General features: G+C 40.5%; 1 long non-coding RNA gene across 1 annotated transcript; it reads right to left on the bottom strand.

Moving 5' to 3' along the window:
• Positions 1 to 816: 816 nt before the first annotated feature.
• LOC133247583 (uncharacterized) lies at positions 817 to 10,178 on the bottom strand. Its single transcript, XR_009736437.1, has 2 exons — positions 8,303 to 10,178; positions 817 to 1,839 (listed from the first exon to the last, which is right to left on the bottom strand). It is a non-coding gene; the product is annotated as an uncharacterized LOC133247583 (long non-coding RNA).
• Between the last annotated feature and the right edge of the window lie 570 nt (positions 10,179 to 10,748).

Below are 10,748 nucleotides of genomic sequence, written 5' to 3'. Positions count from 1 at the left end.
CACTCAAAAGACTTAGCAAGTAGAACTCAGAATAGTTGTGGAATTGTCTATTCTGAAATTAAATTCTTAAATTTGACTTTATTGGAAGCTTTTGTCTAAAGAACTAACCTCTTTTTCATAATGACAAGCAAAAAACTTATCTTTTTATGATTTTACAAACATTTCAAAAACACATTACTCATTTTACTATCAAGTCATAATAGGATTTAGTATATAGAACTAACCAGATTGGACTGGGAATCCACTGTCTTATTGACTAAAAGTAGCATTAGCCAAGTTTGATCTCCTACCTCGTACCAATTACAAAAAAAGGAAATTTCAGATGGATCTGGGACATAAATGTGAAAGACAAAACAATAAAGCTTTGAGAAGATGATATATAGGAGAATATCTTTATGATCTGAGTAAAGAAAAGATTTCTGAAACCATGTATAAACTAGCTGATGCTGCTAAGTCACGTCAGTCGTGTCCGACTCTGTGCGACCCCGTAGATGGCAGCCCACCAGGCTCCGCCGTCCCTGGGATTCTCCAGGTAAGAACACTGGAGTGGGTTGCCATTTCCTTCTCCAATGAATGAAAGTGAAAAGTGAAAGTGAAAGTGAAGTCGTATCAGACTCTTAGCGACCCCATGGACTGCAGCCTACCAGGCTCCTCTGTCCCTGGGATTCTCCAGGCGAGAGTACTGGAGTGGGGTGCCATCGCCTTCTCCAGTATAAACTAGCAGTTAACCCCAAAGGAGAAGATTGACAAACTATATTAAAATGAAGAACTTTATAGTAAAGTACACAATAAGAGAATAAAAAGGAAGTCATAGAATGGGAGAAGATATTTACTACCCATGGAATGTACATAATGCTCCTTTCCAGAATATAAAAACAATTGTTACAAATCAAGAAATAAAAGAGAGACAGGCAGTCAATAGAAAAATAGACACACACACACACACACACACACAATGACTAATAAACGTATAAAGATGCTTATCCTCACAACCATAATTTTTTTTCCTTTCAGTCCATCCTTATCCATAAGCAGAAGGTAGAGAGTGAAATACATAAGCATGTTCAGTTCAGTTCAGTCGCTCAGTCGTGTCCAACTCTTTGTGACCCCATGAACACGCCAGGCCTCCCTGTCCATCACCAACTCCCGGAGTCTACCCAAACCCATGTCCATCGAGTCAGTGATGCCATCCAACCATCTCATCCTCTGTCGACCCCTTCTCCTCTTGCCCTCAGTCTTTCCCAGCATTGGGGTCTTTTCAAATGAGTCAGTTCTTCGCATCAGGTGGCCAAAGTATTTCAGCTTCAACATCAGTCCTTCCAATGAACACCCAGGACTGATCTCCTTTAGGATGGACTGGTTGGATCTCCTTGCAGTCCAAGGGATTCTCAAGAGTCTTCTCCAATACCACAGTTCAAAAGCATCAATTCTTCGGTACTCAGCTTGCTTTATAGTCCAACTCTAACATCTATACATGACTACTGGAAAAACCATAGCCTTGACTAGATGGACCTTTGCTGGCAAAGTAATGTCTCTGCTTTTGAATATGCTATCTAGGTTGGTCATAACTTTCCTTCCAAGGAGTAAGCGTCTTTTAATTTCATGGCTGCAATCACCATCTGCAGTGATTTTGGAGCCCAGAAAGACAAAGTCAGCTATTGTTTCCACTGGTTCCCCATCTATTTGCCATGAAGTGATGGGACCAGATGCCACGATCTTAGTTTTCTGAATGTTGAGCTTTAAGCCAACTTTTTCATTCTCCTCTTTAACTTTCATCAAGAGGCTCTTTAGTTCTTCTTCACTTTCTGCCATAAGGATGGTGTCATCTGCATGTTCAAGCTATGAAATACAAATTATGTAATTTAGGTCATTTCTTACATCAGTTTGCATTTAAAACTGGCATTGCACAATATAAAGATTAGTGGTAGGGACTTCCCTGGTGGTCCAGTGGTTAAGAACCTGCCTGCCAATGTAGGAGACACAGGTTCAAGAGGCAAGTAAGCCCCTGTGTGCCACAACAGCTGAAGCCCATACCCTATATCCCTTGTTTGGCAACAAGAGAAGCCACTGCAACGAGAAGCCCAAGCTCCCACACAGCAACTAGAGAGTAGCCCCTGCTCACCAAAACGGAAAAAGCCTGCTCACAGCCACGAAGACCTCATGCAGCCAAAAATAAATAAATAATCATCATAAAAATTCTTTTAAAAAAATGATCAAATGTAAAATTTATGCTAATAACTTTAAATGATATCTTTACTTAAAATGGCATTAAATAGCAAGTTAAAAAATCATGGCAAGTCAAGAAACTGCAAAAGAAATGAAAAAGCTTTGTGTTTTAGCACTTTTAATGGGACTTCTCCCTGCATTTGAAACAAGGGGCCCCACATGTTTATTCTGCACTGGGCCCCGCATATTATGTCGCTGGCTTTGCGAGTGCCACTGTAACAGAGAAACCACTTTGGAAAACTGCCAGTGTTTACCAAAGCTGAACATACACAACAAGGTCTATGACTCAGCACTTAGAAGGACTTCTGGAATTCTGATAATATTCTACTTTCTGGCTGATTACACATGTTTTCTTGTGATAATAGCAAGCTGCTTATACTAAGGGTTTGTGTACTGCTCTGTGTAATATACTAAAATTTTAAATTGTATTTTAAAAAGTGGAAAAAAGTTATTTGCTACCTCTCAGTCTAAATAAGATAATATTCTACTTTCTGGCTGATTACACTTGTTTTCTTGTGATAATAGCAAGCTGCTTATACTAAGGGTTTGTATACTGCTCTGTGTATTATACTAGATAAGATAGTTATGACAATAAAGCATTTACTTACAGATACGAAATCCAATAACTCAGGATCCTTTATTTCTTTAAAGCTGCAATTTTAAGAGAAGTACTTTGTAATAAAGTCACTAAAGAAGTTTCAGTGGTTTTATTCAGAATTGAAAGAGACACGTGTACCCCAATGTTCATTGCAGCACTGTTTATAACAGCCAGGACATGGAAGCAACCTAGATGTCCATCGGCAGACGAATGGATAAGAAAGCTGTGGTACATATACACAATGGAATACTACTCAGCTATTAAAAAGAATGCATTTGAATCAGTTCTAATGAGGTGGATGAAACTGGAGCCTATTATATAGAGTGAAGTAAGTCAGAAAGACAAACACCAATACAGTATATTAATGCATATATATGGAATTTAGAAAGATGGTAACAATGACCCTATATGTGAGACAGCAAAAGAGACACAGATGTAAAGAACAGACTTTTGGACTCTGTGGGAGAAGGCGAGGGTAGGATGATTTGAGAGAATAGCATTGAATCATGTATATTATCATATGTGAAACAGATCGCCAGTCCAAGTTCGATGCATGAGACAGGGTGCTGAGGGTCGGTACACTGGGATGACCCTGAGGGATGCGATGGGGAGGGAGGTGGGAGGGGGGTTCAGGATGAGGAACACATGTACACCCATGGCTGATTCATGTCAATGTGTGGCAAAAACCACTACAATATTGTAAAGTAATTAGCCTCCAATTAAATAAATTTTAAAAAGTAAACAAATAATAAAATTAAAAAAAAAGAAATTTCAGTGGTTTTAAAGACCTATCTGCATCTCTCCTCTTCTCGCATCTTTGCTCTTCTTTCTATTCATTTTTCTCCCCTCCTTTTCATCTCTTTGTTCTATCAACTCCAAGTTAAAATCTCTTCTAGATTATTCCCTGTAATAATTCTATCGTTATTCCTAGATTGAGAACATTTTTTTCTTTTTTTGGTTTCTAAATAATCTTTGGCAATTGGCATTGAAGGAAGTAGGGACTTACACTACTACTATCTTCAATTTTTTTTTTTATAGAGTTTTATCTTTGACTCAAGTTTAGGGGCCAGAACAGTAGAGGTTCACAAATTTCAGGAATTACAGAAAAAGAGCATGGGCTTTTAGAGCTAAATAAATTTGAGTCTGAATCCTAGCTCACTCACTCACTAACTTTCAAGCAACCCAAACTTACATCTCCAGGCACAGAGTTTTTCTGCCATTAAGCTAAGAATTAGAACACTTAAACTGTGTTGCTGGAGTATTAACATATGTCAAGTTGGAGACAACATAGAGAAAGCATTCAGCTCTGTGATAGCAGGTGCTCTACTGCCCCTCCCTCACTGAAGCGAAATAGGTAGGATCTGATAACTACTGAGGAATGGGGAGAATGTCAGGAGGCAGGAACAGCAAGCACTAAGAATGGCCCGAGGTAAAAATAAACACAACCACCCTGAAACAGACTTTAAGAAGCTTTAAGTCACTAAGGAAGTAATGTGATGAAATCTCTGTTTAAGGGAGATTAATTTGGAAATAAACTGGATTGGGAGAAAGCTGGGCTAGAGGCAGCACAGCTTTGAGGTTAAGTCTCAGATTCCTCATCTGTAAGGTGCAGATGGCATTGATACCTACTTTAAGGAGTCTTTGTGTGAATGCTTATTGTGCTAGTGTTTAGTCACTCAGTCCTGTCCTATTCTTTGTGACCTCATGGACTGGACCCAGTCAGGCTCCTCTGTCAATGGGATTGTCCAGGCAAGAACACTGGAGTGGGTTGCCATTTTCCTCCTCCAGGGGATCTTCCTGACCCAGGGATTGAACCCTCAACATCTCATGTGTCTCCCGCACTGCAGGCAGATTCTTTACCAGCCCGTATATGTGTGTGTAGTATAATAAAAAATGCATTTTGTTTTTGTTAACGGTTCTTGGCACAGAGTTTCAAGAAACCTTGGAATTTCTGATCAGAGTATCTGTTGTTATTCACAGATACCCCATTTCCTCCATATCTGAATGTATGCTAATTCACAAGGTGGCTTACAATGGGCCTTGAGATAGTTACAAGGAAGGGGCTGGCCATTCCGGAAAGACCTAGCATGTGATTAGAGACTTGGAACTTTCACACCCTCATAGATCTTGAATTCAACCAAGTGGTTGATGATTTAACCAGTCATACTTATGTGACAAAACCCTAGATATAAACTCTGAAGCAGTGAGGCTCTGGGAGCTTGCTGGTTGATGAAAGGACCCAGGTAGCTGGGAGGATGGTACACCTGGAGGCAGCAAGGAAGATCTTGTCATGCTATTCACCTCTTCATCTTACTATTCATTTGCTCCCTTTATAATAAAATGGTCATCATAAGGATAGTACTTTCCTGACTTCTGTGAGTCATTCTAGTGAATTATCAAATTGGGACAAAGCATGGATTCTGGGAATCCTCAAGTACATAGCAAAATAGGCAGAAGAACAGGCAGCTTGGGGATACCTGAGACTTGCAACTGGCATCTGAAGTCATGCAGGACTGAGCCCTTAACTTAAAGGACCTATATTAACTCTGGGTAATTAGTGTCAGAAATGAAGGCCTTTGACCTTAACTTGTGGGGTCCACGCTAACTCTAGCAGTGAGTGTTAGAATTAGACTGAACAGTAAGACACTCAGTTGGGATAAGCATGTTGTAGTTGGAACACCGATGTAAATTACTGACATGGTGCCCAATACAGGCTATTGGTGCCCAATAAATGATAGCGGTAATTATTGGCAAGAGGCAAGGTCACTTTTTTAATTCATTAGGCATTTATTAAGCAGTATGCAAAGTGTAAAGTACCCAGGATGACTAGAACTGCCCCACTACACCCCAACCCTCAAGAAGCCCACAGGGAAATAACAACAACAAAAAAACATGATGATGGAAATAAGTGCTGAGTGTTATGGAACCAAAAAAGAACTGATTAACTTTAGGGAGATTATAAATGGCTTCACAGAGTATCTTAGTTTGCTAGGGCTGCTGTAACAAATTACCACAAACTGGGGCTTAAAACAGTAGAAGTTTCTTTTCTCACAGTTCTGGAGGTCAATCAAGGTGTGCTCAGGGTTAGTTCCTCTAGAGCAGGGGTCCCCAACCCCTGGGGCTATGGACCAGTACTGGTTCATGGTCTGTTAGGAACGGGGCCACACAGCAGGAAGTGAATGGTGGGCAGGCAAGTGAGTGAAGTTTCATCTGTATTTACAGCTGCTCCCCATCACTCGCAGCACCAGATTCTCATAGGATCACGGACCCTACTGTGAACTGTGCGTGTGAGTGAGTGAGATTGCAAGCTCCTTATGAGAATCATTTTGACACCACCCCCTGCCACCCTAGTCCGTGGAAAAAATTGTTTTTCATGAAACTGGTCCCTGGTACCAAAAAGACTGGGGATCACTGCTCTAGAGGCTCTTAAAGAGAAATCTGTTCTGTGCCTCTTCATTGGTCCCTGGTATGTACCAACAACCTTTGGATTTTCTTGGCTTGTGGCTGTATCATTTCAGTCTCTGCCTTCATTGTCACTAGGGCCTCTACTTTCTGTATCTCCATGTCTAAATCTCCCTCTTTTTATAAGACACCAATCACTGGATTAAGGCCCACCCTCATCTGGTAGGACCCTGTCTTGACTGCATCTGCAAAGACTTTATTTCCAATTACAGTCACATTTAGAGGTATCAAGGTTTAAGATTTAAACACATATTTTGGGGTTACACAAGTCAATTCACAACACAGAAGTGGTGACTTTTCAGTTGGTCTTATTGGATAAGTAGGGGTTCACCTGGCAGGAGATACTAAAAAACTAAAAAAATACAAGCACGAAATAACTGGTAAAGACAAACTGAAAACAACACAGACACTTATGGGTGACATTATAGAAGCATAAGATTTGAATATAGGCACAAAGCACGATGTCTGACACAGTAGATGCTGAGAAAATTTTTCTGAATAAATCAATCTAAATTATTAAGAGTTCTGTTGGCCTATTTCACCAGAAACAAGGAAATTGATTTTTCAGGAAGTGATCAGTTTGGGACACGCTGATTTGAGATGAAAGCCAAAAAAAAAACAAAAAAAAACGGAAATGAAATAAACACTGGAGACAGGAGTGAGAAAGGAGTCTGCACGGTGGACTAGGACTGAAGACATAAATATGAGTGTTGTCCACAAAGAGATAATAGATGAAAATGAGATTATATGAAATCTCTAAGACCTGGAACAAAAAGATCCAAGAATTCAGCCGGTGGGTGCATATTACAGGCTAGAGAAGTGTCAGTTAGGAAAACAGAAGAAACCATCAGGAATATACAAAGAAAATACCAAGCATCATCATAGAGGGGAAAAAAGGCCAAAATTCAAGAAAGATGCTCTGATAAGGGACTGATGCTATGAAACTGTCAGAATAAGCACAGAAGCCATTTTATCTGGAAAATTACATATGACCCAAATATGCTGGGTATTTTCATATACAGACTTGTTATTGCTTTCATTATCAAGGCACCAGATTAAAATCCAAGCTTTTATTTTTCTTTCAGAAGTTCAGAACAATAAAATAAAGTCATAAGAAAAGGAACTATGACCACTATGAAAGGCTAGGTGATGTGGATAACTAATTAACGAAGTGTTGTTAGGGTGTGTACTCTGGAACCTGGATGACATGATGTCATTTCTTACGTGAATTTATGTACAGAGAATTTATTATGAACTGAAGTCTGTGTCATTCCCCCTACCCCAATTTATATGTTGAAGACCAAACCCCCAGTTTGGCTGAGTTCAGAGAAGGAGTTTCTAAGGAAGTAATTAAGCTTAAATGAGGTCTTAGGTGTGTTGGAGAATGGAGGAGATGAAAAGTATCCACTGAGCTGAGAAGGCATCTTGAGACTGAAAAGTGAGTCAGGCAGCTTCATATAGTCGATGGATGTTTATTACAGGGTAACTCACCCACAGGGTGGGATCAGTTGGACAACAATCTGAAAGTATTCAAAGCTGCACTCCACACAGCTGAGACGCCATTGAGACAGTTTTATAGGGCATGGGGGTAGATGCTTGGAAACAGCACGTGAACTCATAAATCAAGATTTATAAACAGGTAACTAGCCTTGTGGGCACAAAAAATAAGTCAGCAACAGTCCTCATCATTGTTTGGAGACCAGCAGAGCATAGAGGCCTTCTGGACCTAATGATCACTAAACAATATCTATTAACTACAAAACTCTTGATGGCAGAAAAGAGATTCACTACACAGTACAGCCCTAGGTAGGGTCAGTGGAAGGACAGGAGGAACTGAACAGGCCCAAGATGGCCCAGTTATACTAACAGTCATATAGGGTGGGCCCTGATTAGATAGATTAGTGTCTTTCTAAGAAGTGACACCAGAATGTCATCTCTCTCTCTTTTCCTCTTCCTCTCTGTGTATAAGCAAGAGGCCAGCAAAGGCTATCTATAAGCCAGGAGGAGCTCTCTTACCAGAAACTGAATCTCTTGGACACCTCGATCTTGAACTTGTAGCCTGTGTAGCTGTGAGAAAATAAAATTTCTGTTATTTAAGTGACACAGTCTGTGGTACTAAATGCCACCTCAAACAGACTTCATAAAGGGATTCACTGAGGGGACAGTGAGGAAAAGGGAGCCAACTCCTAGAATGGGAAAAATAAACAAGACTTATGCTGTAACTTAACAAGGAAATTTTGGAAATCTTGAATGAGGCTGGGGAGGAGGGCAGGGATTTTTTCAACAAATAGCCTCCAGGGTTCTTACACCCAGCAGCTGTTGTGCCATCTGCAAAGTGCAGGACTTGGGTTAGGATTTCTAAGCCCTTTTCCAGTCTCAAATTGCAAACAATCTGAGCAGATATTTTACTGCAAGTGAAAAAATTTTGCCATGACCTCAGATTTATTTCACGCTTGAGGTTCTTCTAAGGATAAATAAATGTTTCAGAAACAGAACAGTCAATCTAATCACACTAGGACCACAGCCTTGTCTAACTCAATGAAACTAAGCCATGCCCGTGGGGCAACCCAAGATGGGCGTGTCATGGGGGAGAGATTTGACAGAATGTGGTCCACTGGAGAAGGGAATGGCAAACCACTTCAGTATTCTTGCCTTGAGAACCCCATGAACAGTATGAAAAGGCAAAATGATAGAATACTGAAAGAGAAACTCCTCAGGTCAATAGGTGCCCAATATGCTACTGGAGATCAGTGGAGAAATAACTCCAGAAAGAATTAAGGGATGGAGCCAAAGCAAAAAGAATACCCAGCTGTGGATGTGACTGGTGATAGAAGCAAGGTCCGATGCTGTAAAGAGCAATATTGCATAGGAACCTGGAATGTCAGGTCCATGAATCAAGGCAAATTGGAAGTGGTCAAACAAGAGATGGCAAGAGTGAATGTCGACATTGTAGGAATCAGCGAACTCAAATGGACTGGAATGGGTGAATTTAACTCAGATGACCATTATATCTACTACTGCGGGCAGGAATCCCTCAGAAGAAATGGAGTGGCCATCATGGTCAACAAAAGAGTGCGAAATGCAGTACTTGGATGCAATCTCAAAAACGACAGAATGATCTCTGTTCGTTTCCAAGGCAAACCATTCAATATCACAGTAATCCAAGTTTATGCCCCCACCAGTAACACTGAAGAAGCTGAAGTTGAACGGTTCTATGAAGACCTACAAGACCTTTTAGAACTAACACCCCAAAAAAGATGTCCTTTTCATTATAGGGAACTGGAATGCAAAAGTAGGAAGTCAAGAAACACCTGGAGTAACAGGCAAATTTGGCCTTGGAATACGGAATGAAGCAGGGCAAAGGCTGATAGAGTTTTGCCAAGAAAATGCACTGGTCATAACAAACACCCTCTTCCAACAACACAAGAGAAGACTCTACACATGGACATCACCAGATGGTCAACACCAAAATCAGATTGATTATATTCTTTACAGCCAAAGATGGAGAAGCTCTATACAGTCAGCAAAAACAAGACCAGGAGCTGACTGTGGCTCAGACCATGAACTCCTTATTGCCAAATTCAGACTTAAATTGAAGAAAGTAGGGAAAACCACTAGACCATTTAGGTATGACCTAAATCAAATCCCTTATGATTATACAGTGGAAGTGAGAAATAGATTTAAGGGCCTAGATCTGATAGATGGAGTGCCTGATGAACTATGGAATGAGGTTTGTGACACTGTACAGGAGACAGGGATCAAGATCATTCCCATAGAAAAGAAATGCAAAAAAGCAAAATGGCTGTCTGGGGAGGCCTTACAAATAGCTGTGAAAAGAAGAGAAGCGAAAAGCAAAGGAGAAAAGGAAAGATATAAACATCTGAATGCAGAGTTCCAAAGAATAGCAAGAAGAGATAAGAAAGCCTTCTTCAGCGATCAATGCAAAGAAGTAGAGGAAAACAACAGGATGGGAAAGACTAGAGATCTTTTCAAGAAAATCAGAGATATCAAAGGAACATTTCATGCAAAGATGAGCTCGATAAAGGACAGAAATGGTATGGACCTAACAGAAGCAGAAGATATTAAAAAGAGATGGCAAGAATACACAGAAGAATTTTACAAAAAAGATCTTCACGACCCAGATAATCACGATGGTGTGATCACTGACCTAGAGCCAGACATCCTGGAATGTGAAGTCAAGTGGGCCTTAGAAAGCATCACTACGAACAAAGCTAGTGGAGGTGATGGAATTCCAGTTGAGCTATTCCAAATCCTGAAAGATGATGTTGTGAAGTGCTGCACTCAATACGCCAGCAAATTTGGAAAACTCAGCAGTGGCCACAGGACTGGAAAAGGTCAGTCTTCATTCCAATCCCAAAGAAAGGCAATGCCAAAGGATGCTCAAACTACCGCACAATTGTACTCATCTCACACGCTAGTAAAGTAATGCTCAAGATTCTCC

This window comes from Bos javanicus, chromosome 5 (genome assembly GCF_032452875.1).
Source record: "Bos javanicus breed banteng chromosome 5, ARS-OSU_banteng_1.0, whole genome shotgun sequence".
NCBI classification, from domain to species: domain Eukaryota; kingdom Metazoa; phylum Chordata; class Mammalia; order Artiodactyla; family Bovidae; genus Bos; species Bos javanicus.
Note: the sequence above shows the minus strand (reverse complement) of the source record. Positions and strands in the feature narration are given on the sequence as shown.